Source organism: Vicugna pacos, chromosome 3, assembly GCF_048564905.1.
Source record: "Vicugna pacos chromosome 3, VicPac4, whole genome shotgun sequence".
In the NCBI taxonomy this organism is placed as follows: Eukaryota; Metazoa; Chordata; class Mammalia; order Artiodactyla; family Camelidae; genus Vicugna; species Vicugna pacos.
In genome coordinates this window covers 79,686,937-79,701,445 of record NC_132989.1, presented here as the reverse complement: position 1 = coordinate 79,701,445, position 14,509 = coordinate 79,686,937, and the positions used below count along the sequence as shown (strand labels likewise).

At 40.3% G+C, this 14,509-nt stretch overlaps 1 long non-coding RNA gene across 4 annotated transcripts in view; it reads right to left on the bottom strand.

The window, feature by feature from the left end:
- Window positions 1-14,509, bottom strand: part of LOC140695677 (uncharacterized) — a 108,717-nt gene that overhangs the window by 18,522 nt on the left and 75,686 nt on the right. For all 4 annotated transcript variants that reach the window (XR_012071438.1, XR_012071437.1, XR_012071436.1 and 1 more), the window contains one exon: window positions 11,655-11,794. This is a non-coding gene — a long non-coding RNA (uncharacterized lncRNA). The remainder of the gene's footprint in view (window positions 1-11,654; window positions 11,795-14,509) is intronic.

Genomic DNA, 14,509 nt, shown 5'->3' with positions numbered 1-14,509 from the left:
TCAGGTTAATAGGAGTGTGTGACAGATCAAATGAAGGTGATGAAGAAAGTGAGGTAATTACGGTGTATGAAGGAAGAGTCTGCAGTGATTTCCAGACTCATGGGATGGTGGTGTTATTAAGCAAGAAAGGGAATACAGCTTCTAATTTCCAAAGGCTTTCAAGCACCCCAAAAAAGAAAACTAGAAGAAAAAAAAGATAACTTTTAGGATGCCACAGTAACTTGCCACTTCCTTCTGCATTGCTTACTCACTTAGCATGACTACTGACAACTGGTCTAATCTTTCACAACCTTCTGTATATTTATGTTATATTGTTTTTCAATAATAATTGTTTCTCATTACTCAGTTGTTGGGGAAGACGGCATCAGGTGACTACAATGATAAGGCAGCTTTCCTCCTATGAAATCAGACTGCCTTAGACATTTCTAGATGAGCAATGAGGTATATCACATGAGTATATACAGGGAAGCAGGCAGGAACAGGTATGTAAGAATAGGAAAAAATCTGCTCCCATCAAATGCAATCAATGGTTTAACCTCTGTAAAGAGCGGTTCCCTCTTCAGTAAAACAGGAATCTTCATCCTTACCCTATAGAGAATTGTGAGGCAGAACAGCACAGTGGAGAACCACCCTATGCGTGCCTTGTTTCAGGGTCAGAGATGACGTTTGCCAGAGAGGGTAAGCCAGTGGTTCCCAACCAGTGTGCTATGCCATGTCTGTGAACCTTAAATCTTCCTGGTGCTCTGTCAAATCTTGATCTGGGTATAAAATTGCCTCTGCTACAGACAATTCAGACAGCTAACTGCCTGATGGAGCATTTTGCTGAGTAGGCTGTGTTGGGAAGACATAGAACTGGGAACAATTTGCTCACATTAGACTAGGTAGGAAGGAAAGCAAAAAGGCAAGTCAGCACCAAAGGGAAGATCATGTCCTGAAATAAGTAAAAGCTTGGCTCCATGGATGGAAGTAAATAGACAGTCATCAGGGCACATACACTCAAAGAGTGACATTCTGTTGATGAGAAATCTTTCAAATTGAAAGTTCAAAACCTTAGTTACCTTTATAGACCTTGGGAAACACTTACATAGTAATAATGACTACATTTTAGTTATTACCGAATTACTCAATTTCATTTTGAGTCTTTAATCCCTTCCCTAATGTTGTCCAAAATTCCAATGACTGTATTAAATACTCACTTCCGATTACACAGTCTCAACGTGGCAAAGCTGCAGCCCCAGTAAGTCAGCCTGACTGTGAGCCAGGGTTTTCTCAGAAATCCCGTGTGTAAAGAGGGACAGACATTTCTCCTGCTGCACAGTGCCTGGAGCTCAGATTCCCTGGACTCTGGCTTCATTCTCTCCATGGGACAAATTTTTCTGTTCTGAGTAGGACCATCAGGGGCCAGGACAGGAAGAGGCAGGCTCTGGATAAAGCAAGCATTCTGTCATCTGCTCAGTTTCCCACCTTAGACTCCTGGACCACATACCATCTCTTTCTGCCTTCTTTTCTCTCAATATTCTTGGGACCCAGTGTGCCTTGTCAACAGATGAATCCTCTCTCCTTTGTACCTTTATGTGTCTTTTTATTCTTTTTAATTTATATATTTATCTCTTTTATGTATTTTAAATTAAATTTATTTATAATAGGTTTTATAGTACATTAAACAGGTTTCATTGTAACCCAGAGGCTCCATAAATTATCAGTGGTCCCATTAGCTACTTGAATATTATGACCAAATAATAAGGGGATAGATAACAATTAGATCTGTCTGGATTTTTTTTTGTACAAGTATTTTATTTTATCCAGTTAATATGTGCATATGTTTTTAAAAATCAAATACCTCCAAAAGGCTTAAGACAAACAACAACTACTCCATCTCACCTCCTGTTCTACTCCCCAGGGAAAAATTCCTTCAACCTTTCCCCATAGTAGTCACTCCCATATTCTGAAAAAAAAATGTGGATACTACTTTTATCGACACTAGTTGGTATCAGTTTCTTCTTACAGTAGATGAGTTTTAGTTTTCTCATCCATCACTGCCTCTCCCCTCTCCCGTTCTCCCAAAGAGCTATCCACTTATTGGTAGGTATTTTCAGAAGAAATCAATTATCAGTATTGACACAACTTTGTGCATGTACTCACTGTTCACTATTGAGTCACGTTTACTATAAATGCTTTATTTTCCTGATCAACTTGTCATCTTTCCTGAAAATTCCACTTGCCTTACTTGTTCACTTGCACAATCTGAAATCTACATATTATTATAGAATCCTACCCCTGGAGTGCTCCATCCCCCTCATTCATTCTGAGTTAATCACTCTTTGAAACAGTGCTGGCCAACAGAATTCTCTGCAATGAGGGAAATTTCTTTATCTCTTCTGTCGGGTGTGGTAGCCACAAGACATGTGTAGCTTCTGAGCACTTGAAATGTAGCTAGTGCACCTGAGATACTGGATTTTTAACTTTCAAAAAATGTAACCAATGTGTTTAATTTATTCACATTTAATGTAGTTATTGAAATGGTTGGGTTAAAGTCTTTCATCTTGGTATTTGTTTTATATTCATCCCATTTGATCTTTGTTCTTCTCTTTCTCCTCTCCTAGCTCATTTTAGATGAATTGATTATGTTTTAGTATTGACTTCTTTTGTATACCTCTTACTGACTTCACTTCTTTAATGGTTGATCTAGAAATTACACTATGTATCTTTAAGTCATCTAAGACTACCTTCAAACAGTATCATCTTGCTTCATGAATGTAGGAACCTTAACAAAAGCATAGGTTTATTTCTCCCCTCGTGCCCTTTGTGCTAATGTTGTTCTTGTATTTGATTTTAAATCCCCACAAGGCATTTAAATTAGTTTGCTTTAAATAGTCGATAGTCTCTTAGAGCAATTTAAAAGTTTTATACAAGCGCGCGCACACACACACACAAATAAGTTTTTATAAGTATTCCTAAATAATTCCTTTCTGATGCTCTTAATTCATTTCTAGAGATTTGGAACTCCATCTCTGAGCCTAGTTTGTTTTCCAAGTCTTGTATGTTTGTGGTGATGGGGAGATGACAGACATAGCTGTGGCGTTCTTTGTATGAACTAAGGGGTAGGTTATAAGGATCAACCTCTCTATACACTAAAGTTGGACCAGTCTCCCTGTTTTTGGCCTTTTATCCAATAATGTGCCAGGAAACATCTCCTGCCAAACCAAAAAGCCAATTGTGCACTTCATTCTCAATCAATCCCAGATTCAATCACGTCACAACGGGAGCTTGAAATTGGCCATACTTCCACCAGAAAAATGAGTAAATGCTACAAATCGGGACTTGATTTCTTCTTTCCTTCTTCCTTTCTTTCTTGCCTTCCTTCTTTTTCAGAGAGCTGGCTGGAGACTATTTACTAGCACATCACTGCCTACAACTTATCCCAACTTTTCCACTGTGCCTGACACCACGCCATGATGTGGGGAGGGGGAATGACTGTCTGGCTTGTAAACCCCATGAACACCCTGGGCCCTGGCATCCCTTGCCTGCCAGATCTAGCAACCTCCTTCATGTGCTGTGAGCTCATGCTCTCTTTCTCTTTGTTCTTGTGGGTTTATGCATTTTTTTATTGTTATTCTAGTGGGGCCTTAAGAGGGGGTGAGTAGAGAGTGTGGGACTTATCTAATCATCTTTAGTTTTTTTAAAGCCTATTTTTGTCTTTAAAAGTAGAAAGGTCAAAGAAATAAGCAACTTCGGGAACTCAAGAAGGCTTAATAATGAGCCAGGCCTAACATCATAAAGTTCTAGTAACCTTGTTATTAGTCCAAGTTTGGGGGGCCCAGGGGACAGCTCTATAGAGACGTTAATGTAAGAGACCTGAGCTGGTGACAGATTTTGGTGTTGGCAATCTCTTTATGGTAACTGAAGCAAGGACGTGGACAAAATTACCTGGAAGAGAGGATAAGTGGTGATGAGAAGAGGATATAGGACATAACCCCAAGGACTAGCAGGATATAAAGGATTGGTGGAGGAGAAAATGTATGTAAAGGAGACAAAACGGGAGTGACCACAGGAGAGGTATAAATCAAAGAGGAAAAGGATCAGCAAAGACCACGGCTAAGTCTCCTGTCCTTGAGATGTTTAACAATAGGACAGGGAATTTTGCTGCTTCTTCAGTGTGAATGCTTATGGGGAGTGGATGTTCTCCCAGGTGGTGCTATTTCTTTAGGTCTTTAGAGCTGAATTTATAAATCTCATGCTTATCTATGAGCTCAGTAGCTGTGTGGTAGATTGTTTGGCGTGGTTGGGCTTTGGTTTCAGTTTCAATTCCAGTGGATTTCTCCCCGACTCATTTGTATCTCATGCTGCAGGTTGGCACTGCCCATGTCCAATGAATAGCACCTGAGAGACAAGAAGAATGAGACAGAGAGATGGTATGTGCTTCTGGGACTCTGTAGGGTCAGAATTAAACTTTGAAAGAGTTCTACACTTTTTGAAAGATTGGAAAGCCCAGCAAATCAGGAAGACTGACCTGATTCCCAGTTTTCTCCATGGCTTCTGCGAACTCAGAGAAGTTGCTCAACTCTCATGTAACTCGGCAGCTCACTTTACAAAAAGAGCATAATAAGACTGTATTCTCTTGGTTTAATGAGATAATATCCATAACTACAAGCTTCTCAGAGCCAAATGGAAAGATACAGAAAAACAAAATTTTGATTGCTATTCTTGAAACTAGGGTCTTTATAACAGATGTATATAAAATACAAAAGTAATAATCTCATGTTATTAGGTTATATGAACTGAAGACTAGATATCGAAGGTCAAAATGAGCTATTTCCCATCTGTCAGACACATTAAGAAGTTCAATTAGAACATAGCCTATATGCTAGGAATATAAGGATCCTGGCTTTTTTAGGCAGTTAACACATAAAGCACAGAATGTAATGTAGCTTCCATTCTGACTGGATAATTACATGAAATTTAACATCTCTCACTGTTTTCATGATTGAAGAGATCTGCTAGAGTTTTCCAAGCCATAATTTCCACCTAACACAAACATTAAGAGTTGTATGTTTTACTGCACTTTGGGGGACCATTTGTAGGCTGAGTATTTACCAAGAAGCACTGGGAAGTGTCTGGTCTTGCAGATCTCAGAGGAGTTTACAACATTCTTCCCTGACTTCCTCACCCCTGAACACTACTGCATTTCATATTGATGAATATTAGCAATATCTTATTAATACAACTTTGTTTTACATTATGCCTTTATCCAAAGGGTCGTACACACTGTGTGAGCAAGCCTCATAACAGCCGGAAGAGGGAGAAAATATATTCTTGATTTATTTGAATACAGAAATGAACCAGTGGAAGACAAGTTCCTTGTATGTCCTTTGTATATTGATAAGCACCATTGTGCTGGTTTCTTCATAAAGGAGAAGGGGTTTCATGGTGAGAGAAGGATGCTGGGGTTGGTGTCTGGAGGCTCAGTTCCTCATTCTGGCTCAGCCACATGCTGGCCACGTTCCTGAGGGCACCAAGCCAGACAGGCTCATATGAGTGCTGCCTGCTAGTGAAAAACCTAATACTCCTTTAAATACTTGTTCAAAACTTAGGGGGAAGGCTGAGCACTAGGTGTGGAAAGGGGAAGAAAGAAAGCATATTTTCTAGTTACCAAAACAAGAATGTGCAGTTTCTTGGCTCCATTCTCTTACAAGGCAGTTTTGTGACTTTACGTGGCCTCGCAAGTGCCCCTTGAAGATGTCACCCACGCAGCTCAGCTTTATGTTCCCTCAAGCCCCACACAGCATGCAGAGGTCTGGTAAATGCAATTCCCTGCATCTTCTCACACCTCCAGGGATGTATTTAGTGCTCTCAATAGGTTGCCACCCCAGGCAATGCCCAGGCTGCGCTTCTTCCTGATCCAGCTCTGTCTGAGCAGGTTACTTAACCTTGCTGGGCCTTGTTTGCAGAGATGTCAACTGGTTTTAGCAGTGAAACTCTTGTTAAAACAAAACCTACATGGACGCCCAGCACATGCAATACATAAAAGCTGGAAGCCCACTTGCTCGCCTCCCTCACCTCTCCCTGTTGTTCCTCTTGCCTTGTAGGAGGACGGCCATAAAATCTCAAAGAGTCTGTGAAGCGAAATTGGAAACCACTGAACTAGACTATCGCTAGGGTGAATTCCAGCTCTCACATTCTATAATTCTGCTTGAGTATGGCCAGGGACTTGGAGTAGATGGGAGAGGGGAAGGGAAATAAATGGAGTCACACAGTGTCACATGTTTCCCCCAACCCTTAGTTAGCCAGTTTGTCCTCATATGGTGACATTCCATCACAACGGGGTTTATTTCTAGGGGGAGAACAGAAGTGGGTGATTCCCCTCCTCAAAGACGGGAAGGAGAAAAACTCTCAGAAAGTCACTCAAACCATTCATACTTCTGGAGCTGACCTCAGAGTAACCCCTACACTACACCAGGGATGGCTGAGCATCTCTATCTGAAAGCACCGGAAGGTGCTGGAGAGTGAAACCGTCAAGGAGATACACGGCAGCATTCCCACGACTCAGCGTGGCAAGAATGCATGAGATTCCCCAGGGTGGTGTGGACACTGCAGAAGATGTCTGGGCTTGAGCTATTTTCTTGGTATCCCCCAAAAGAATCCTATATGCAAGACTCTATGGGATGGACCAGGTAGTATACAGCCTCCAACATTGCCATCAATAATCCCTTCTTGTCCATAAGCACCTCCTGTCAAGAGGCAGAGTCTCTTTCTAGAAAGCTTCCTCATTTTCAAAAGAACACTTTCTCCATTATTGCCTCAAATCCTAAAATTCTGCCATTATTCATGCACTCCACTGTGTTGGCATTACCTCCTCTCAAACAACACTGTATTCCAACAGGGCTTACATCCTGAGTTCCCTAACATTGTAGTACGGATAAATTCATCAGATTACTTCTTCTTTTGCCTAAAGTGAACAGAATCATTTCAAAGTACAGTAACAGAGTATACTATTATCTCTTATTTATCCATTGCTGCTTAATAAATTACCTCAAACTTTAGCAGCATAAAACAGTACACTTTCATTATCTCAGTTTCTTTGGGCTGGGAATCTGGGCATGGCAGAGCTGGGTCCTTGGCTTCAGATTTTCTCATAGGCTGCACTCAAGATCATGGCTGGGATGGAGTCACCTCAAGACTCAACTAGGGAAGGATCCACTTCCAAGTTCACATGGTTTTTAGCTGGATTCAGTTCCTCACAGGCTGCTGGACTGAGGGCCTCAGTTCCGCTCTGGCTGCTGGCCAGAGAAACCACATTCAGTTCCTTGCCACACCAGGCCTCTCCAGCACAGCGGCTTGCTCCACTGAAGCATGCAAGACGAGAGGGCAACAGAGAGACTGCCCACCTGGAAGTCACAGTCTCTGAAACCTAGTCATGAAACACTTCTGCAATATTTTATGGGCTGGAAGCAAGTCATTCCAGGAGAGGGGACTACACAGAGCATGAGTGTCAGGGAATGGGAGTCAGTGAGAGGCATCTTGGAAGTTGGCTGCCTGGCAGATTCACTCAGCATTCACTCACTGTAAGAACCTGGATCCCAGGTGTGAGCAACTGAGAAATTATCTGTGAGGAAACCTGTTTTAGAGAAACCAGGGCCTCCCTTCACCAGTGCCACCTCCACTCTTCCCATATGGAGCCCTGCCCCTTGCTGACTAGTGGCTAATAATGTGGCAAAGTCTTTGCTTCCTTTTCTTCTGTTATCACTGTCCTTTCTCTGATAGAGGCACTAATAAGCACCAAAATCTCTCTAAAATTAAGGAGTCAAAGAAAATAATATTGTAAGTAAGAAAATACATAAGTAAAAAATTTGCTGTTTTCATCATCACTAAGTCTGGCTACGACAAACACAGATCATCAAATTTAGAAAAGCAGAATGAAAACTTTACATCACTCTTCATTCTAGCCAAAAATAGTTTGTCGGACCCACAATTTTCTCTAAACTTTTATCACTCAAGATAACACACACATCAGAAAAGGGGGAAAAAATTTAAATAGTTTCTGGCCCTTTAATGATTTTAATTAAATGTTTTCCTCAGAGTACAAAAGCTACGCCTCGGATGGAGACAGCAAAAATATAGAATTATTGTATATGGGCTTCAACCCATATGATTTTTTTAAACTTTTCTTTGTAAATACATAATCTTATGAAGATTCTTTATTTTTATGTACATGTGTAATAATAAGACTAGAATTAGATATTAGTTAACCCTTTTCCCCTGAAAAGCATAGAATTCTCTCACCCTTTCTTGTTGGAGACAAACAGTATTACCTTCACTTTTCAGATGGAAAGAGACCTGGTGTGTGGAGGGTCTGGACCAGAGTCCCGCTGTGAGGAGGGCAGGAGGAGGAATTCTAGCCCAGAGTTCAGGATCTGAGGCCTGAGCAGAGAAGCTTGTTTCTGACAGCCAAAGGTGCATTGTGGGCAAGAATTCGACCCACACAATTCCTGCTTCTCTCTCTGCAGCTTCTGATCACTTCTCCTTCATATTTGATGCTTTGGAAACTTGAAGTGAGCTCAGAACTTTAAGCACTAGGCTAGCATACCCTTCCACACCCACTGTCCCCTCCTCCCCTTCTTAACTCCCTCCCAGCAAAAATGTGGCTCCACGTTTCCCTCCAATGGATGTTTCTGTCCGAACAAAACACAGCCTGATCCCTAGAAGATGTACTATTATTCTTAAAAAAAAGTTACCAACAGCCAATTCCAAATTCTCTAGAGCTCCTACCCCATGCCCAGCCAAACCACATAAGAAGTTTATTGGAAAACAGTAGGTGCTCTTGCCTACACATTCAGAAGAAAAGGAGGGCAATCTGTCTTAAAATATCCAACTTAGCACTACATAGGGTGTGATCTCATCTAAATGGCTCTCAGTTTAACATGTGACAGGACAGAAATTCAGGAGATTCTTTTCACTTCCCAAAGATTTTTTATTCTTTAGGGACACATTCTTCGTTCGTTTTTCCATAATCATTTCTGACGTATTACTTACCAAACTCCAAGTTCCCTCAAAGAAAGAAATTAAATGGTCAGTCTCAATTACAAATGCTATGAACGACCAAACAATTTTAGGAGCCTTACTCTAGATGTCACATGCATCTTGTAGAATCATTGTTTCACAGGTTAAAAATATTATAAACTCTGATTTTTAAAGTATTTTTAAAATTTTTTTAAATTTACAATGTTGTATTAGTTTCTGGTGTACAGCATAGTGATTCAATTATACATACACATCTGCTTTTTCATATTCTTTTTCATTACAGATTACTACAAGCCATTGAATATAGTTCCCTGTGTTATACAGTAGGACACTGTTGTTTATCTATTCTGTACTTAGTAGTTTGTATCAGCAAACCCAAACATCCAATTTATTCCTCCCTCCATCCTCTCTCACCTGGTAACCATAAGTTTGTTTTCTACGTCTATGAGTCTTTCTCTGTTTTGTAAATAAGTTCGTTTGTATCATTTTTTTAGATTCCACATATATGTGATATCATATGATGTTTGTCTTTCTCTGACTTACTTCACTCAATATGATAATCTCTAAGTCCATCTATGTTGCTGCAAATGACATTATTTCATTCCCTTTTATGGCTGAGTAATATCCTGTTTTGTGTGTGTGTGTGTGTGTGTGTGTGTGTGTATCACAGCTTCTTTATCCAGTCATCCGTCAATGGACACTAAGGTTGCTCCCATGTCTTGGCTATGGTAAATAGTGCTGCTACAAACACTGGGGTGCATAAGCCTTTTTGGATTAGAGTTTTCTCTGGATATATGTCCAGGAGTGGGATTGCTGGTTCATATGGTAACTCCATTTTTAGTTTTTAAGGACCCTCCATACAGTTCTCCATAGTGGCTGCACCAGTTTACATCCCCACCAACAGTGTCAGAGGGTTCCTTTTTCTTCACACCCTCTCTAGCATTTATTATCTGTAGACTTTTTGATGATGGCCATTCTGACTGGTGTGAGGTGATACCCCATTGTAGTACTGATTTTCATTTCTCAAATAATTAGTGATGTTGAGCATCTTTTCATGTGCCTGTTGGCCATCTGTATGACTTCTTTGGAGAAATGTCTATTTAGATCTGCCCATTTTTTGATTGGGTTGTTGTTTTTTTGATATTGAGCTGTGCGAACTGCTTTACAAACTTATTGCTAACATAACTGAATAAGGCAATGATTACAAATTAGTATCTATAAAAATAAAATAAAAGCTGCATAATACTTTGCACATAGATAGCATCTTTTACTAACAAGAAAAGATCAATTCTATTCACATGCACACAAATGTGCACATGTACAGACCCAAATATTGACAAACCTCAAGTGGACTGAGCAAAACCTCTTTAAAGGAACTCTGAAACATACTTTTGCACAGGCACCTCTAAATTAAAACTATAGTTTTATATGGATACCACCTAGTGGCCCAGAAATGAGGCATCAACCAAAACAGTTATATCTAGGTTATACTAAGAAATGGAGAACACATCATTTACAGTATGTTTCAAAGTTCATAATCTGTCTTCACCTGCATGACTCTTCTCTGCACTGATATTTTCCCTACACCAGGAGGAAACAAATACAAACTGCAGCCCATTTCCACTCTTTTCTTTGTATAAAACAGCAGCTCCTCCCACATTATGTGAAGATAATCCACAGCAAAGCTGAGTGTGACTCAGCCCTCCTAATATTTTGGGAGCACTCGTGGGATCCAGATGAGAAGGGAGTCTTTGTCCAACGTCATCTTCTCAATGAAGCTAACTTTGCAATTTTAAAATTGCAACACCCCTCTACCTCTGATCCCCCCATTTTGCTCTTTGTCTTCATTTCCATCATCTTCTAATAGAATGTGAAGGGTAGCAGAATATGCCACATCAAGTACACCACTTTGGCATAAAGATTATTTTGAGCAGAAGGCAATTGAGAAGAAGCAAAGGTAAGAAAAACTCCCTGTCCTCCCCCTATTTTCCTAAAATCAAGACATAAATTTGTAAAGGTGTCCCTCCTCCCCTCTCTACCAGGAAGGACAGTGTTTAATCACCAGACACAATTATCAGCCCAGAGACAGCAGCAGAAGAACCTACATAAAAAAACCTTACTAACTAGCCCTCATCTTCCATTCGTTCCCCCATATATTTACCTTCCCACAATTTGCTGCTCTAAAAATTCAAAGTCCTTTTCCTTTGTCTCATCACTACTCCAAAAACCTATTATTGTTCTTTTGTTAGGATGCTCTAAAAGCTCAAGATCTAAGCACTCCTCTGAGTTACTCCTCACTGAATACTCCCATAGGTACCTACAACGCACATGTTAATAAACCTCTGTTTTTTCTCTTGTTAATCTGTTTTTTGGACGTCTGATTTACAGGGCCCTTGCCAATGAACCTAAGATGGCTAGAAGGAAAAGAAATTTTTTCCTCCCCTCTAGCTGGATAATTAACTCATTTATTCGATTTACTATGTATTTTTGTCTCCCACCCACTAGAATCCAAGACTCACAAGGACAAGGATCTGGGTTTGTTTTGTGCAGTCATATCTCCCAAATGCTTAGAACTGTGCCTGGAAAAGTAGGCACCAAATAAATGTTTGCTGAAAGATGTTTTGAAAATGACTTACATTTAGTGGTCCTTCCAGCTTCTGGTTGGAAACTAAGCATCCAGGGTAAAGAAATCATAACACTGCCGTGGCTCCAACTTATAGCTTATGTTCCTGGAAAAGGACTGTATATACCTTTTGATAGATCAAAAACAGTCCACCTAGGGGGAAACAGAAAGAACACAAACCAAAGTGAGGAAAGAAATAGGCAGGCTAGGAAAGAGAAGAGGGTCAGTCTAGCTCCCCTCTGTTAACTCCTCCAGGTGGCTGACTGTCTGTACTTCCTATCACTCGACTGTTTCCCTTAAAGACAAACTATACTCCATTCAGGGAAACTTGTCAGCAGAAGCAATTACTGTTTTCAAAAATAATGTTTTGTGTTTTTTAAAGCAGGACTAAAGAAAAAGTAATAATGAGGTCTTAGAGATAGATAAACTGTTTATCCTATTGTTATTAGAGACAGTAATATAAACATTTTTCTCTCCCTCTTCCCTTTTTTTTTTCTTTTTGGTAAAATGTTGGGAAGGATGAGCAAGAAATACTAAAAATAAATATGAAAGCAAATAAGGTAACATTCTCTTATGGGTATAATAACATACGGTAGACTTGAATATGGATTTATTATTCCCTAATTTCTGTATTATTTAAAAGGCTTTTAAAACATGATTATATTTTTTATTCTTCCTACTAAAAGGATAAAGATTAGCAAATATCTCAAATAACATCAAACACAAATTATCCTTCCTTGCCATGTCCAGTACCTCATTAAGAGTGAGCACTTAGAGTTTGTACTGGAAATTATTGTGAATGAGTTAATACAGAACAAAAATCTTTAAGAGAACATAGGAAGAAAGAGATTCACAAAATAAAAGCACTGAGATTCAGTTGAGAAATGTAAGAAATAGAAGCAGGAGGAGGAATCACAAAAAGAGAGGCAAGTAAAAGATTATCTAACAGTTCTTTTTTTTTTTTTCTTAATCCCCCAGTTCTTGTTCAAATAGTTGGAAGACTAAACCCTTCAAACATTACTCTCCAATTGGAGATAATCCTTAAAAGGGTAAGTTAGAGGAAAAAATGAGGGTGAGCCCAGTAGATTCTTTCAAAGCTCAAAAGCCAAATTTTATGGAAGAAAAATCATTTGATGTAGATGATCTGGGACTTCCTATGAAGTGCTACTGAGAGCTGTTGCCCTGACAGCTAACAACACTCAGCCTGTGATTTATTTAAAAAGCTGGTGCGGCAAAGACACCAGTCACAGGCACTTCTCACTGCCCAGGGCTGACTCAGTCCACACTGGAGGACCACCTCCAGCATGCCATCGTTCCCTCCTCACCGCCTGCTTCCTTGGGCTTGGGACTGGCAGGGTCCAGTACTGGTTAGCAATCCCACTTTTGGAAATCTGCAGTTCAAGGTAAAAGGCCATGTGCTTTGTGACCAACTGGGAAAGTTGCTCAGCTACGACGACTGGCTTTCTGGCCACCAAACAACTTTCAATGGGGAATTGGAGGGCCATCTCAGTCCTGTGAGAGAGGGGGCAACCTATTCAGTCACTAGCAAGGGGTCAATTCTCAATAGTTCTCTTGGTCTTCCTGAACTTGTCCCTGACCTTATCCAGTTATTTTTAAAGGATCATCAAAAAATGTGCAGAAAATTGAAAGTAGTGTTTATAGGCCTTAGATGAGCCCATCTCTCCTTGTATTTATAAAAAAAAAACTACTGGTCCTGTGGTTACTTCTTTTCCTTCTTTGGGAAAAAAAATCACTTACACTTGTATATAACTTTTAACCAAAAGACTCAACAGTTTATTTTTCTACTAACTCTCAGAAATGCATCATGAGTGTGAATAAATCTGAGCTCTGATCTGACCTTTATCTTTACAATATAACACAAGCACAATAATAATTTATAGGGCTCAGTCCTAAGTGTGACATTTCAATGAGCCGGGTAAATATCATTACCTGCAGCCAGCATCCCACCAGGATTCAGACTGTAAGGAAGGTGAGTGTGGGCATTTTCCAGAGGAGAATCATTAATTTGATGGTAAGTACAGCCCCAAAATCAGGAAAGGTCTCACTCATCAGAGTAATGTTAATAATTGACAATGTGATTAAAAACATACAAAACCAAAGGGGGAAAATTAGATTTTCATTTAGCTGAAAAACAAGAAAATCTCCAGCCCTAGCTAACCCAGGTTGACTGCTGAATAGCCCGGGCACATGAACGATTGTTCAGGGCTTCCTTTCCTCTCTGTTTTTGTAGAGGGAAGGTCAAAGGGGCCAGAAACATTATGAATGGAGCGGAATCCCCAGAGAACCAGGAGTTAAAGAAAAAAAGAAACTGAGGAAGAAGAAACAAGGAAACAGATTGATGGGTCTGCCTGTCTTCAAAGCCCAACCAACATGTGAACCATGGAAGATATTTGATGTCCAGTCTCACTCTGCTCCAGGAAGACAAAGGTATCAACTGTCTTTTCTTCCTACCTTCCCCAACTCCCCATGCTGCTAGAGTCTGACTTTTCTAGACAATGTATCTTGTCCCCTGACCCCAGGGTTTCATGAGCAGCCTGACCAGGCAAGACACGTAGCTGTGTTTTCTACCCTCCCCTTCTCTGGAAATCAAAGCCCCTAGACTTGTAGGAAACCAGGAGGCAGCCCCTAGCCTGGCTGGCACTCATCAGATTCTTTTTCGTACAGCAGGAGGTGTGGAAACCTTTGAGCTAGCTGAGAATATTTCACAGCTACATAATATACATGTTTCTTTCTGTGTTTGCCTATCTCCATCGTAGAGGCCCATTGTCACTCCAACACTCCCATTGCTTGTCAGCCTATCCTGTCCCACGTCGAAATGGTATACACAAGGCAAATTCTCAAAAAATT